A 10,267-nucleotide genomic window follows, 5' to 3' on the forward strand; every position below is an offset into this window, starting at 1 on the left:
GGTATTTTGAAAACATTGAGACACTTCTCTAGTCTCAGAAATCATTGACAACCTGTTAAAAATAAGTCAGTGTCTAAGTCTCACTAACAATTACTCCTCTAACATGCTAGAGAAAGTGCCAGATACTCACCTTGCTCTTAGGAAATGTGAAATCTCCCACAGCTAGTATCTTGTGAACTTATTTACAGCAATTGTCCATTCTGACCCTCTCCAGAAATGTAGCTTCTGTAAGCTGCTTTTGAGAGTGCCAGGAGAGCGCTGGCTGGTAGCAGATTCCTGTTCTTTCACTGTTGTTAGTCTGTACTTGCAAACAGTGACCCAAAATAGAAACATGAGTGTGGTATATACAGCTAATATTTGCTATGAAGCAAGTGGCCCCACAACTAGGGCCAGATCCCATACCCTCTGCTTAAGTGAGTCATCTCTCTGCACACAAGTGGTGCTGTCAAGTTCAATAAGCCTGTCTGTGCAAGGCTTGAGGATCAGACTCATCAGCCTCCCATCACCTGTGGCATAGGGACAAAGAGGTGGATGGCTTTTGCATTGCTGATCCTCTGTGTATTCACGTGTTCATGAATATACTCTTAGTGGGGGAGAGTGTGTGTGGGAAGAATGTAAAAAAGGTGAAAATCAACGCAGAATTAAAAGGCGTCTTCCTTCACGTAAACACACTCCATCAAAGTTAACATGCCATCTCACAAGGTACTACACTGCATATAAAAACGGTTCCTTGAAAAAGTAATGAAATTCGCGAAGTCAGGTAGCCAAAGGTTAAAAGAGGCTGAAGTTTAGGCTGCCCACACAGCATTATTTCTGTACATCTATGTTTCTGTGTTATGACAGAGCCTTGAATGTCATGACTACAGAGCATTTAGCCTGTTTTCCTATAGGAAGGAGGCTCTTATGGTCATGTTGTCAGTGTAGGTGTATGTCTGCTTGACAATTGTCCCCTCCCTAGCTTTTGAAACCATCGACCAGTTTCAACCAAATCTCAAAGATATTATACTGCTATAAATATGTGGAAAATGGAGGTGCAGCTGAGGAAAAAAATCCTGCTAGAGATCCAGTGAGAGAGAGAGCAGTGTAAACCCAGCCCTTACTAGATACCTAGAGAAGCAACCTGAGGGAGGAGATGCTAAAAATACTCCAGATATGAGAAAAGCCTCAGCTGGTCTCCATCCTTTATTAAACACTTGGCCAACAGTCAAGGTTTACCTCCTCTGATGGTTCTCTGAATGGCACAAATATATATTGTGCTGATAGTCTTTAGTAGGTCACCTGGCAGGCTGGGTACCCACTGGTCCCAGAGCTCCTCGCTGTTCTGCACAGCCCAGCCCCATGTGGTCAACACTCCCATGGGGGCATTGCTACAGCGTTGTCTTAGCCCGCACTGTGGGGAGTCCTGCATCCTCTGCCCTGCGCGCTGCTTTGCACAAGCAATGCTCCTTCTCCATGGGATCTTCTGTGGCAGGTGTTGCTGCAGTGTGTTAGTGTGTGAGGGCTTTGCAAACGTTGGCAAAGCCCTCTTCAGAAGCTCCCAGCGAGGATACCTGGCTTCAGGGAGAAGAGATTCAGGTCCTTTCCTGCTGTGGAAATGCACAATACAGATATTATGCAGATACCGTGGGAGGTATTGGCAGGACACACTGTCCTACTCATGCAGTAAGTTGACATTCAGATGCTGCACAAACCCCTGGAGGAAAGCACTGCGAATGGCTCCCTGCAGAGACTGGCCACGGCCAGGAGCAAACAGGAGCAGCGATGGATAAGTAGTGGGGGTGACAGCAGGCTGGAGTGGCTAAGCCTGAACCTCTCTTCACAAGGCTGAGGGGCACCCTTACCTCCTTATTCTACAGATGGGAAATTGAGGCTCAGTGAAGGGGCAGCTCAGATGCTGCTTCCCTTCTGGAGAGGAGCCTCCTGAAGAAAGAAGCGAAGAGGTGTTTCTTCCAGGCAGGGGCTGAAGGAGTGAAGGGAAGGCTGAGCAGCACCGGGGCATGTAGATACAGGTCAGTGTTGCTAGTCAAAGAAAAACACTGATTTTAAACTACTGCTCAAACCCCACCGTGTCCTGTGAAGCAGAATTTAAGTTCTTCTATGAAACATGGCATAGTGTTACACCTTTTATTTTTTATAAACCAGACCCAGCTGCACACTGCCCCTTCTGTTTCCAGTGTATGCAGCCTTTTGGCATGGCAGTATTGTTAGACCAAAAAGTTTAAAGATAAAGATTTGTAGGTGGGTGTAATAGCGTTTATAAAGCCAGATTATATAGCTGGAGAAAGCAGATAAGGTTTGGAGCATGCATGCTTCTCAGAAAAGACACAGTGAATTTCAGACCTCACTGCACATGGGGAACAGTTGTTCTGGGTTTAATTAGACCTATGTCTGAGCTAGACATCTGCCAGCACACATGGAATATGAAGGGGATATTGGCAGTTATCTCCTAGGGGAAAAAGAGAGGCAGGTAATTTGTAGAATAATAGTAGCACAATGTAGAGCACAGAGATCAGTGGGAATGGTGAAAAGAGGAGGATGGTAACATGCTCTAAAGCGTTAATATTCAGAAAAGTGATGAGATACAGTTTCCAGATTTACCTAGAGAAGATTTTGTAGTTTTTCTTTGAGCATCAGGGCTGGGAGATCAGAGGTGGAGTGACTGCACCGTAAGAAATGTTGCCTGTTGGAAGCACTTCATCCCAGCTGACTCATATGAAGAGCTGAAGATTATATCTTTTGACAGGCTGAGAGAAAAGCTTTCTTTTGCCGTTGTGAGGTTGTGCCTATTGCATTTCAAACTCCCAAGCATTTGGCGGATCTTCACTGTCTCAGCTTAGCTGCTAAACCAAGAATTCCTCCTGGTGAAGAGCTTTTAATGTTTCTTCGCAATCAAAACAGCTCAGCTGCTAATTGAAGGGTATGCAGCCATCAAAATAGGATGACGCCTTAGCTGCCTGCATTGTGTCTCGTCTCACTTGCTGTTGATATTCGGATGCTGGTGGGGGTCCCTGCCTTTTCTGTGTGCCTAAAGCCAGCCAAGAGGTTCCAAGTCCACTGTTGGGCAATGTTTCCTCCTTAGGACAGTAGGGATACAGGAGGTATCAAAGGAGGAAGACTGAGGTCCATGTCCCAGGAGGTATCAGCCTGTTGGGCTGTGCCCACCTCCCAGTGCTAGTGAAGATCACCACTAACTGGTGGCCAGGCAGCTTCTTCCACCCTCAGTTTTCCAGAACCTTGATGAGCAGGATTAAACACATGGGGATGGGACAGAAATTTCACTGGTTGCCTCAGCTAATGATGAGACATCATTTCATCCCAGGAATAGACAAGGTGAAGCACATCTCTCTGTGTCTTTCAAGAAAGTGGGCCACAAGGCTCCTGCAGGCCAGCCTAGCCACACAGAGGGAGAAGACTGGTCCTGTGTGGTGGACAGATTCCCTGCTCACAAACCTGCTCAACGTGGCATTGCTGCAGCTCCTGCCTGCCTGGGGAAGGAATCTGAGCTGCCTCCCTTGTTTGGGGATACAGTGTTGCCAGAGCAGGTCTCAAGGAGATGCTCCTCAAGCTCCAACCAGTCTCTTCTCAGAATTCGTGACTTGAGAGAGTCGAAGGCTTGTATATGAGGGTACATTTGGTAAAAAATATTAAAATTCTTCCTGATTATAGTAAGACTCTCAAATTTGCCTCTCCCAAATTTAAGACCGTATTCCAAACCAGAGCTTCTCAGCAACACAGAGCTAGGAACTCCTCAATATCAGCACTGCTAGTGGAGTTTATGCCCTGAAATACTGGAAAAAGAAAAGTGGCATGGAGTCTTGTGGGTGGATCAGAGGTGACAGGTAATGACAGCTGACAGACTATTTCAGGAAAGCCACAAATAGCTGGAAAGGAGGACCTATTGATGCCGAGTTTTTGAGACATTTGCAGCAGGTATTGTTGCCTGGTCCCCTTCTGGTTCCTGGCCATGCACTGGTTCCTGCCAGAGCATCAGTACTGTGCAGAAACCATCTCAAGAGCATCACCTATAACCCTCAGCACTGTGGTGATGTTCTTGTATTAGCTTCTGCCATAACAGGCTCAGCCTGGCACCTGTGTCCCTCTCCCAGCCAAGGCCTGGGTCATGTTAAGGTGATGGAGAGAAGACACTGGACCAGTGGCATCAGCAGTGCCATGACTTGGGCGTGCATCCGTGAGCTCTGTGGGAAGCTGACATTTTTGGGGTGGGCTCCCTGCTTGTGCATAGCATGATAGTGTGTCATGGTTTAACCCCGGCTTCTAATTAAGCCCCACACAGCCGCTTGCTCACTCCTCCCTCACCCAGAGGGATGGGGAGGAGAGTTGAAAAGGAATGTAAAACTCAAGGGTTGAGATAAGAACAATTTAGTAATTGAATTAGAATAAAAGTGAAAGGACAATACTAACAATGATGACAATAACAGTTGTAATGAAAAGGGGAAGGGAAAGAATAACATCCATAGGGAAAGGAAGAAAGGAACACATAGTGCACAGTGCAGCTGCTCACTGCCCACCAACCAATGCCCAGCCAGCCCCCGAGCAACGATCTGCCCGCCCCGTCAGCCCCCCAGGTATATATACCAGGCATGACTCCCATGGTATGGAATTCCTCTTTGGCTAGTTCGGGTCAGCTGTCCTGGATGTGTCCCCTCCCAATTCCTTGTGCCCCTCCAGCCTTTTTGCTAGAAAGGCCTGAGGAACTGAAGTGTCTCACATCAAAGCCAAAACACAGCACTGCACTAGCTCCTAAGAAGATAATTAACTCCATCCCAGCTGAAACCAGGACATAGTGACAGGAAGAACTGTGTGAAGCCTTCAGCAATGGCTTTGGTTTCTCTGCTGTTGGAAACTCTTTTTGTGGACAATAATGCATACATCAAAGAATTAAAGTATTGCATTCAGTATGTGACTGTGAGTACGTCATCTCACTGCTCTGGTTTTCCTTTCTCACACTGGTTTGGAAGAGGCAATTAAAACTTGGTGGCTTTTGTGGCAGGTGATCCGGAGGTGAACAGCACCTGACCCATGTGACCCCATAGCTACCTGGTTCTCCTGTGACAGCAGCCCAGCTTTCCCGTGTTTGCTACAGAAATAATGTTTGGGAAGCCTTGACTCCTTTTTTTTCCTGGAAGACCCCGGGACAGCCCTTGAGGCAACAGCTGAGTCCAGCTTGTGCCAGTGCTGGCCAGTGGACTCGTGGATGCTCTCAGGTGAGCACACAGGAAGGGTCAGAGCCATGCTGTGTGGGCACCGGGGAGTTGTGCATTAACCAGGTCCCTGGGCTTTTGAGTCATGACTCCAGCTGGAAAGCCACCTATGGTAATTTTGAATTATCTGGCTTCCCTCTGGCAGCAAGTCATGAAGGTTCAAGCTGCGGTGGCCACATTCCTTGGTCTTGGCACTTCGCCTCAGTGGGCAGATGTGGAAGGCAAGCAGCTGCTAGCAGAGCAGCTGGGGTAACATATGGCATTTTGTGTGCATTTTGTTTTCCACCTCAGACCCACTATTTGTATTCTACCCATGTGCTCAGAAAAGCTGAGCCTCACCTGGGTCACAGAAGATGGAAGTTACCTTGGAAACCACAGCAAGCCCTTGATGGTTTCTAGACAGCTTCCCCCAGGCTGCAGACTTCATGCATGCCAGCAGCTGGCTGGGCTCCTTTTCCTGAAGTTACTTTTTTTCCATTGTGCCATTTCTCGGGAATGGGAACCGACCCTTTGACTTACCATCTCCTGTTGCCCTGGGGGCATCAGATGCCCAGGGAAGCGCACTGGGAAGCTGCAGCAGGAGGTGGCTGGCTGGCTTTCATACAGCGCAGGTGTCCCTCTAGGCAAGGACAAACCTTCACTGCCCTGACAGGCAAGGTACAAAGCAGCTGAACAGAAAAAAGCAAACCTTAAGCAGTGGAAAGGGTCATTAGTCTTCCATGGCCTCAGTGTAAATGTTGTTGAGGCCTCCTGCATTTAGCATGGTCAGATCAGCCTGTGCGAGGTGGAGCGGACCCAGTCCCCATCACACTTGCCAAGCACTATGTGGCGGCTGTCCCTGGCTGCCGGTGACACGGGGCTGGCCACCCTGCCCAGTGCTGCAGCAGGCAGGGGGGAGGGAGCAGCTCACGCTCCTGTGGCTTAGTGTATGGCTGACTCATCTGCTCCCGTTGTGTCCCTCTTGTCAACTGTGCCTGCCTGAGAGGCCCATGAGGCCGGTGTGTCACCCACAGCTCCCTCACACACTGTGAAACGGGAGGAGGGGAAGGGCAGGCAGAAGAGGAATACGCCAAGAAACACAACTCAAAACTACCGTAATGGCACACGTGGGGTATGGAAGAGCCAGGAGGAGAAATGCCACCCTCTGTCCTCTTCTACGAAAACTGTTTCTTAGAAGGAGTCTGGCTCCTTTACCAACACCAGCCTCTATCGGTGTCCTGGAGACCCTACTTACAAACTTACATTTAGCTCTTTAAAATTACATTGTAGGAGGCCCCTTCTAAATGATGAATGGCATTCAGAAGCTCCCATACCTAATTCCTTTCTTGTGTCTGTGGGCAACCTTATCCCCAGAAAACCTCCTGTGCTGGAAGACTTTGTATGGGAGAAGACAGATCCAGAAGCAGTAGAGCTCTGGTGAGAAGAACATCATGGTGCGTGAGCCCCAGCAGAGCATGCGCATGACCTTGTGGGTCATGGAGAAACACCTAGAGGTACTTAGGACAAGGTGATGAATGTAAGACCCATTATGAGTTGCAGCAGGGAAAACATTTTTGGGATTGTCTACAACTTATTTTGGGATCTTTTTAAGGGGCTTGTGGGTTAGTTCAGGACGTTAGGGGATGGATTAAAAGTGGGGAAAGAAAGGGATCAAGGTGAATTGGGAAGGAGCAAGAGTGGGGAAAAAGAGAGGATAAAAAGGGCAGGTCAGTATGCTTGCTTGAGCCGTGTCTACACTTGATCACTGCAATGTGTTCTTTATTCTCATTAAAACCTATTTTTATCTGGTTAAAACCAGAGTGTGCTCTCTGGTCTGAGTGGTTAAGTGTGAGCATAGCAAATGTAATGCTGGACTGGTTGTTGAGCAGGGGAAGAGGGCTGAGTACTGCAGCTGCAGCAGGGCTGCAGGTTGCGGGCATGCATGTCCAGGTACCAGCAATGGGGAGAGCAGGGGGTCAGGGACCAGCTATGGGATGGTGTCTCCAACGACAGCTGCATGGGGGTGTGTGTGCTTGTATATGTCCATGTACCATTAGTGATCTTCAACCCTGATCAGCCATCGGAGAGGAAACGGATGGGGTGGCAGGCTTCTCTGGCAGGCAAGGACACCAGCCTGCTCAAAAGAAGCAATTGCCAGCACAGCAGGACAGATCTGAAACTTTGAGAAATCCCCCAAACCTTCAAATTCATCACAGCTCTAAGGGTGGGAATTTTTCCTTTCACAGCTCTTAAGCTTTTCTTGCTCTGGGCTCTTGAGTGTCCAGTGGGAGCAGAGGTTTGCCACAAAATAAATGTATCGCATTAACATGAAAAAGTTAAAATCAGATCTACACATTTTTAACAGAGACACAAGAAGGCTGTGCTTTTCCCCTCAGAAAGATCAGCCATCACTAGGAGGCAATATTAACCACAGGAGTGAACCAGGGGGGGATGTTACTGCATGGGACTTCACAGGGCTCAGGACCAAAAAGTCCACTGGGCTGCCAAGGGTTCTGCCACTACCTGTGGGACAGAGGGGTGGCCATCCTTGATCCTCAAGATTCTTCTGCTGTTATTTGTAATGAACACATTCAAAGAAGTGCGGGACATAGGATATCCTTCATATACCAGCCTCCTGTTTTAGAAACAATAAGTTTTAGTTGCTGCAAAATTTCACCCGAAGAAATACCCAAAATTGCACCCAAAATACCACCACCATTCTTTGATGCTCTGTCACTGGAGAGGAAGTTGAAGGTGCCTTGCAAAGCTCTACAAGACATTGCACCAAACACAGACTTTGCAAGACATTACAAGATAGTCCTAGAGACTCATGTAAAATAAGTTTTAGACTAAATTGCAGAGTAGAGAAACCAGAAATGTTTTACTGCATCTGGTGCAACCTTTTATGGAAGAATTTTAAACTTTGTGGGGTATTAGACCTGCGTGTATACCATGGAATATTTCGTATATGTTATATTCAAACAGAAAATGTCAGGCATTGCTATTTAGAATTGGAAATAGCTGCAGGTCTGGAGCAGCAGCAGCCCGTGTGGTCCCAAAACTGTAATTTCATTTAGGGCTGAACTGGGGAGAATTACAATCACAGTTTTTATGTTCTGCAGCAGCCTATTTAGCTTCAGCTAAGGCTTGGCAACACAGCCTGTGCGCTCATACTGCGGCTCAAGGGGAGGTGACAAACATTTTCTTGCCAAAAGGGAGCAAGTAGGTTGCAGGAACTTTTATATACATATATATTTGTTAAATGTGTAAAGAAAGGAAAACCTCTTCAGTTTCCAAGGGTGTGCCTCTCACTAGCAAATAAACTGGGAGAACACTGCTGCCAGGGCTGCAGCTCTGTGGCTGTTAGGCAGTGCTGAGCTCAGCCGTGCCCAACCACCCTGAGGACTATGAAAGCAGCACTTTCTAAAAGGAAAGCTGAGGTCCATACGTATAATCACAGGCCTCCAGCATCCATGGTGAGTGGAAAGAAACTCAGTCCCAGCAGCAATCACAAGTTTGATTTATTCATGACTAAAGCAGAAATGGAGAAGGGCCCTAGGAACCGCAAACACTGGCCGCCAGCTGCATCTTGGTGCCTTTGCTCTTTCATATGTGTGCCCCTCCATCCTTTTCATACGGTGATTCCTGGGGATAGTCTTCCCAGGACCTTGCTCCATGTTAGAGGAGAAAACTCAGGGGAGCATTTGGTAACTGAGGGTTAAAGCATGGCAGAGCACAGATTGCTGCATTAGTTAATCCTGGTTGCTCTCAGGCAACATGGGAGAGAGTCTGTTTCCCTGTCTGTTGCCCAACAGTGCACAACCATGGGAGCCTGCCTGGGCTGTCTGGCAGGACACCGAAGAGGAGAGGTGTCTTCAAGAGGTTCATTGAGGGAGGGGCATGGCTGATGCAGAGATGGGTCCTGCTGAGCGATGGGACTGCTGCTCAGGCTAAGGAAGGCAGACAGGTACCTGTGGGGCTCTCCTGCTCCCGGATTTCTTGTGTTTGAACATCAGTCTTGGCTTGAGGGACTTAACCTGGGTGGCTGCTGGGTTTGCGGTGGTGTCACAGCTCTGTTGCTCTACCATCAATCCCACTATCGAGCTCCAGTGGGTAAAGGGTTTTCTCTACCATGAGCTGAGGCCAATGTAGTAACACTTGTCCTCTCCCCACCCTGGCTGAGCTCAGGCCAATTCCTTCCCGACCCTGTGCTAGTGGTGGGTGGCAACCCCACACAGGCTAGAAGATCTGAAGGACGGATCCTAAGAAACATGAAGGAGTAGCCACAAAACTCTGCAGTTGGCGCGTTCTTAGAGCAAGGCCACCAGGAAGACCGATGGGGAGAGCTGCAGTGCCTGTTCCAGGGCTCACACAAGTTAAGATGTAGCAAAAGGTATTTGTTGATGTACATCCAAGTGTTTTGTAGCAGCTCAGATACTAACAAACATAGGGAGCAAGGCTCTCCTTGAGAGACGGTCAGGAAAGGACAGGGAGAAGATGTAATCTGCCCCAAGGCGGGGAAGCTGTCAGACTCCTAGTCAGGTGTACCCATGCAAGCACAAGCGGCTACAACCCTATGAAGTGAAACAAGTGATTGCTGTTAAGCAATTGAGAGCCTGGCTCAGCCACTTTCTCCTCCACCTCTCTTGAAGTCTGCTTATGAGAATTGCTTTCGAATATTTATGTTTGGATTGCTTATTTGGAACAAGTTACAGCTGCAGCTGCTCTTGCTGAAGTGACAGTCTGTGCTGCTGTCTCCTAGAGACCTTAAGTTCCCACTCCAAAAGACTTTTTTTTTAAGCTTGATTTTCCATGCTTCTTCAAAATTAATGTAATTTTAAAGAGCAATGGGATTTATTACTGGTTTGAAGACCAGTGTAAGAAAACAGATGATTAGAACCACGAGGAACAAAGATGGGATGATGGAGAAAGGGCTTTTGCCTACTGTGGTGACAGCTACTGTGGGAGGACCTAGAAATGGATGCTGTGAACAGATTGGCTCTGCACAGGTAATAGCCATCATCATGTCCCAATTAAAAAGCACAGAAACGCCACATTTGAGTGAG

This window comes from Falco rusticolus, chromosome 2, assembly GCF_015220075.1.
Source record: "Falco rusticolus isolate bFalRus1 chromosome 2, bFalRus1.pri, whole genome shotgun sequence".
Classification (NCBI taxonomy): domain Eukaryota; kingdom Metazoa; phylum Chordata; class Aves; order Falconiformes; family Falconidae; genus Falco; species Falco rusticolus.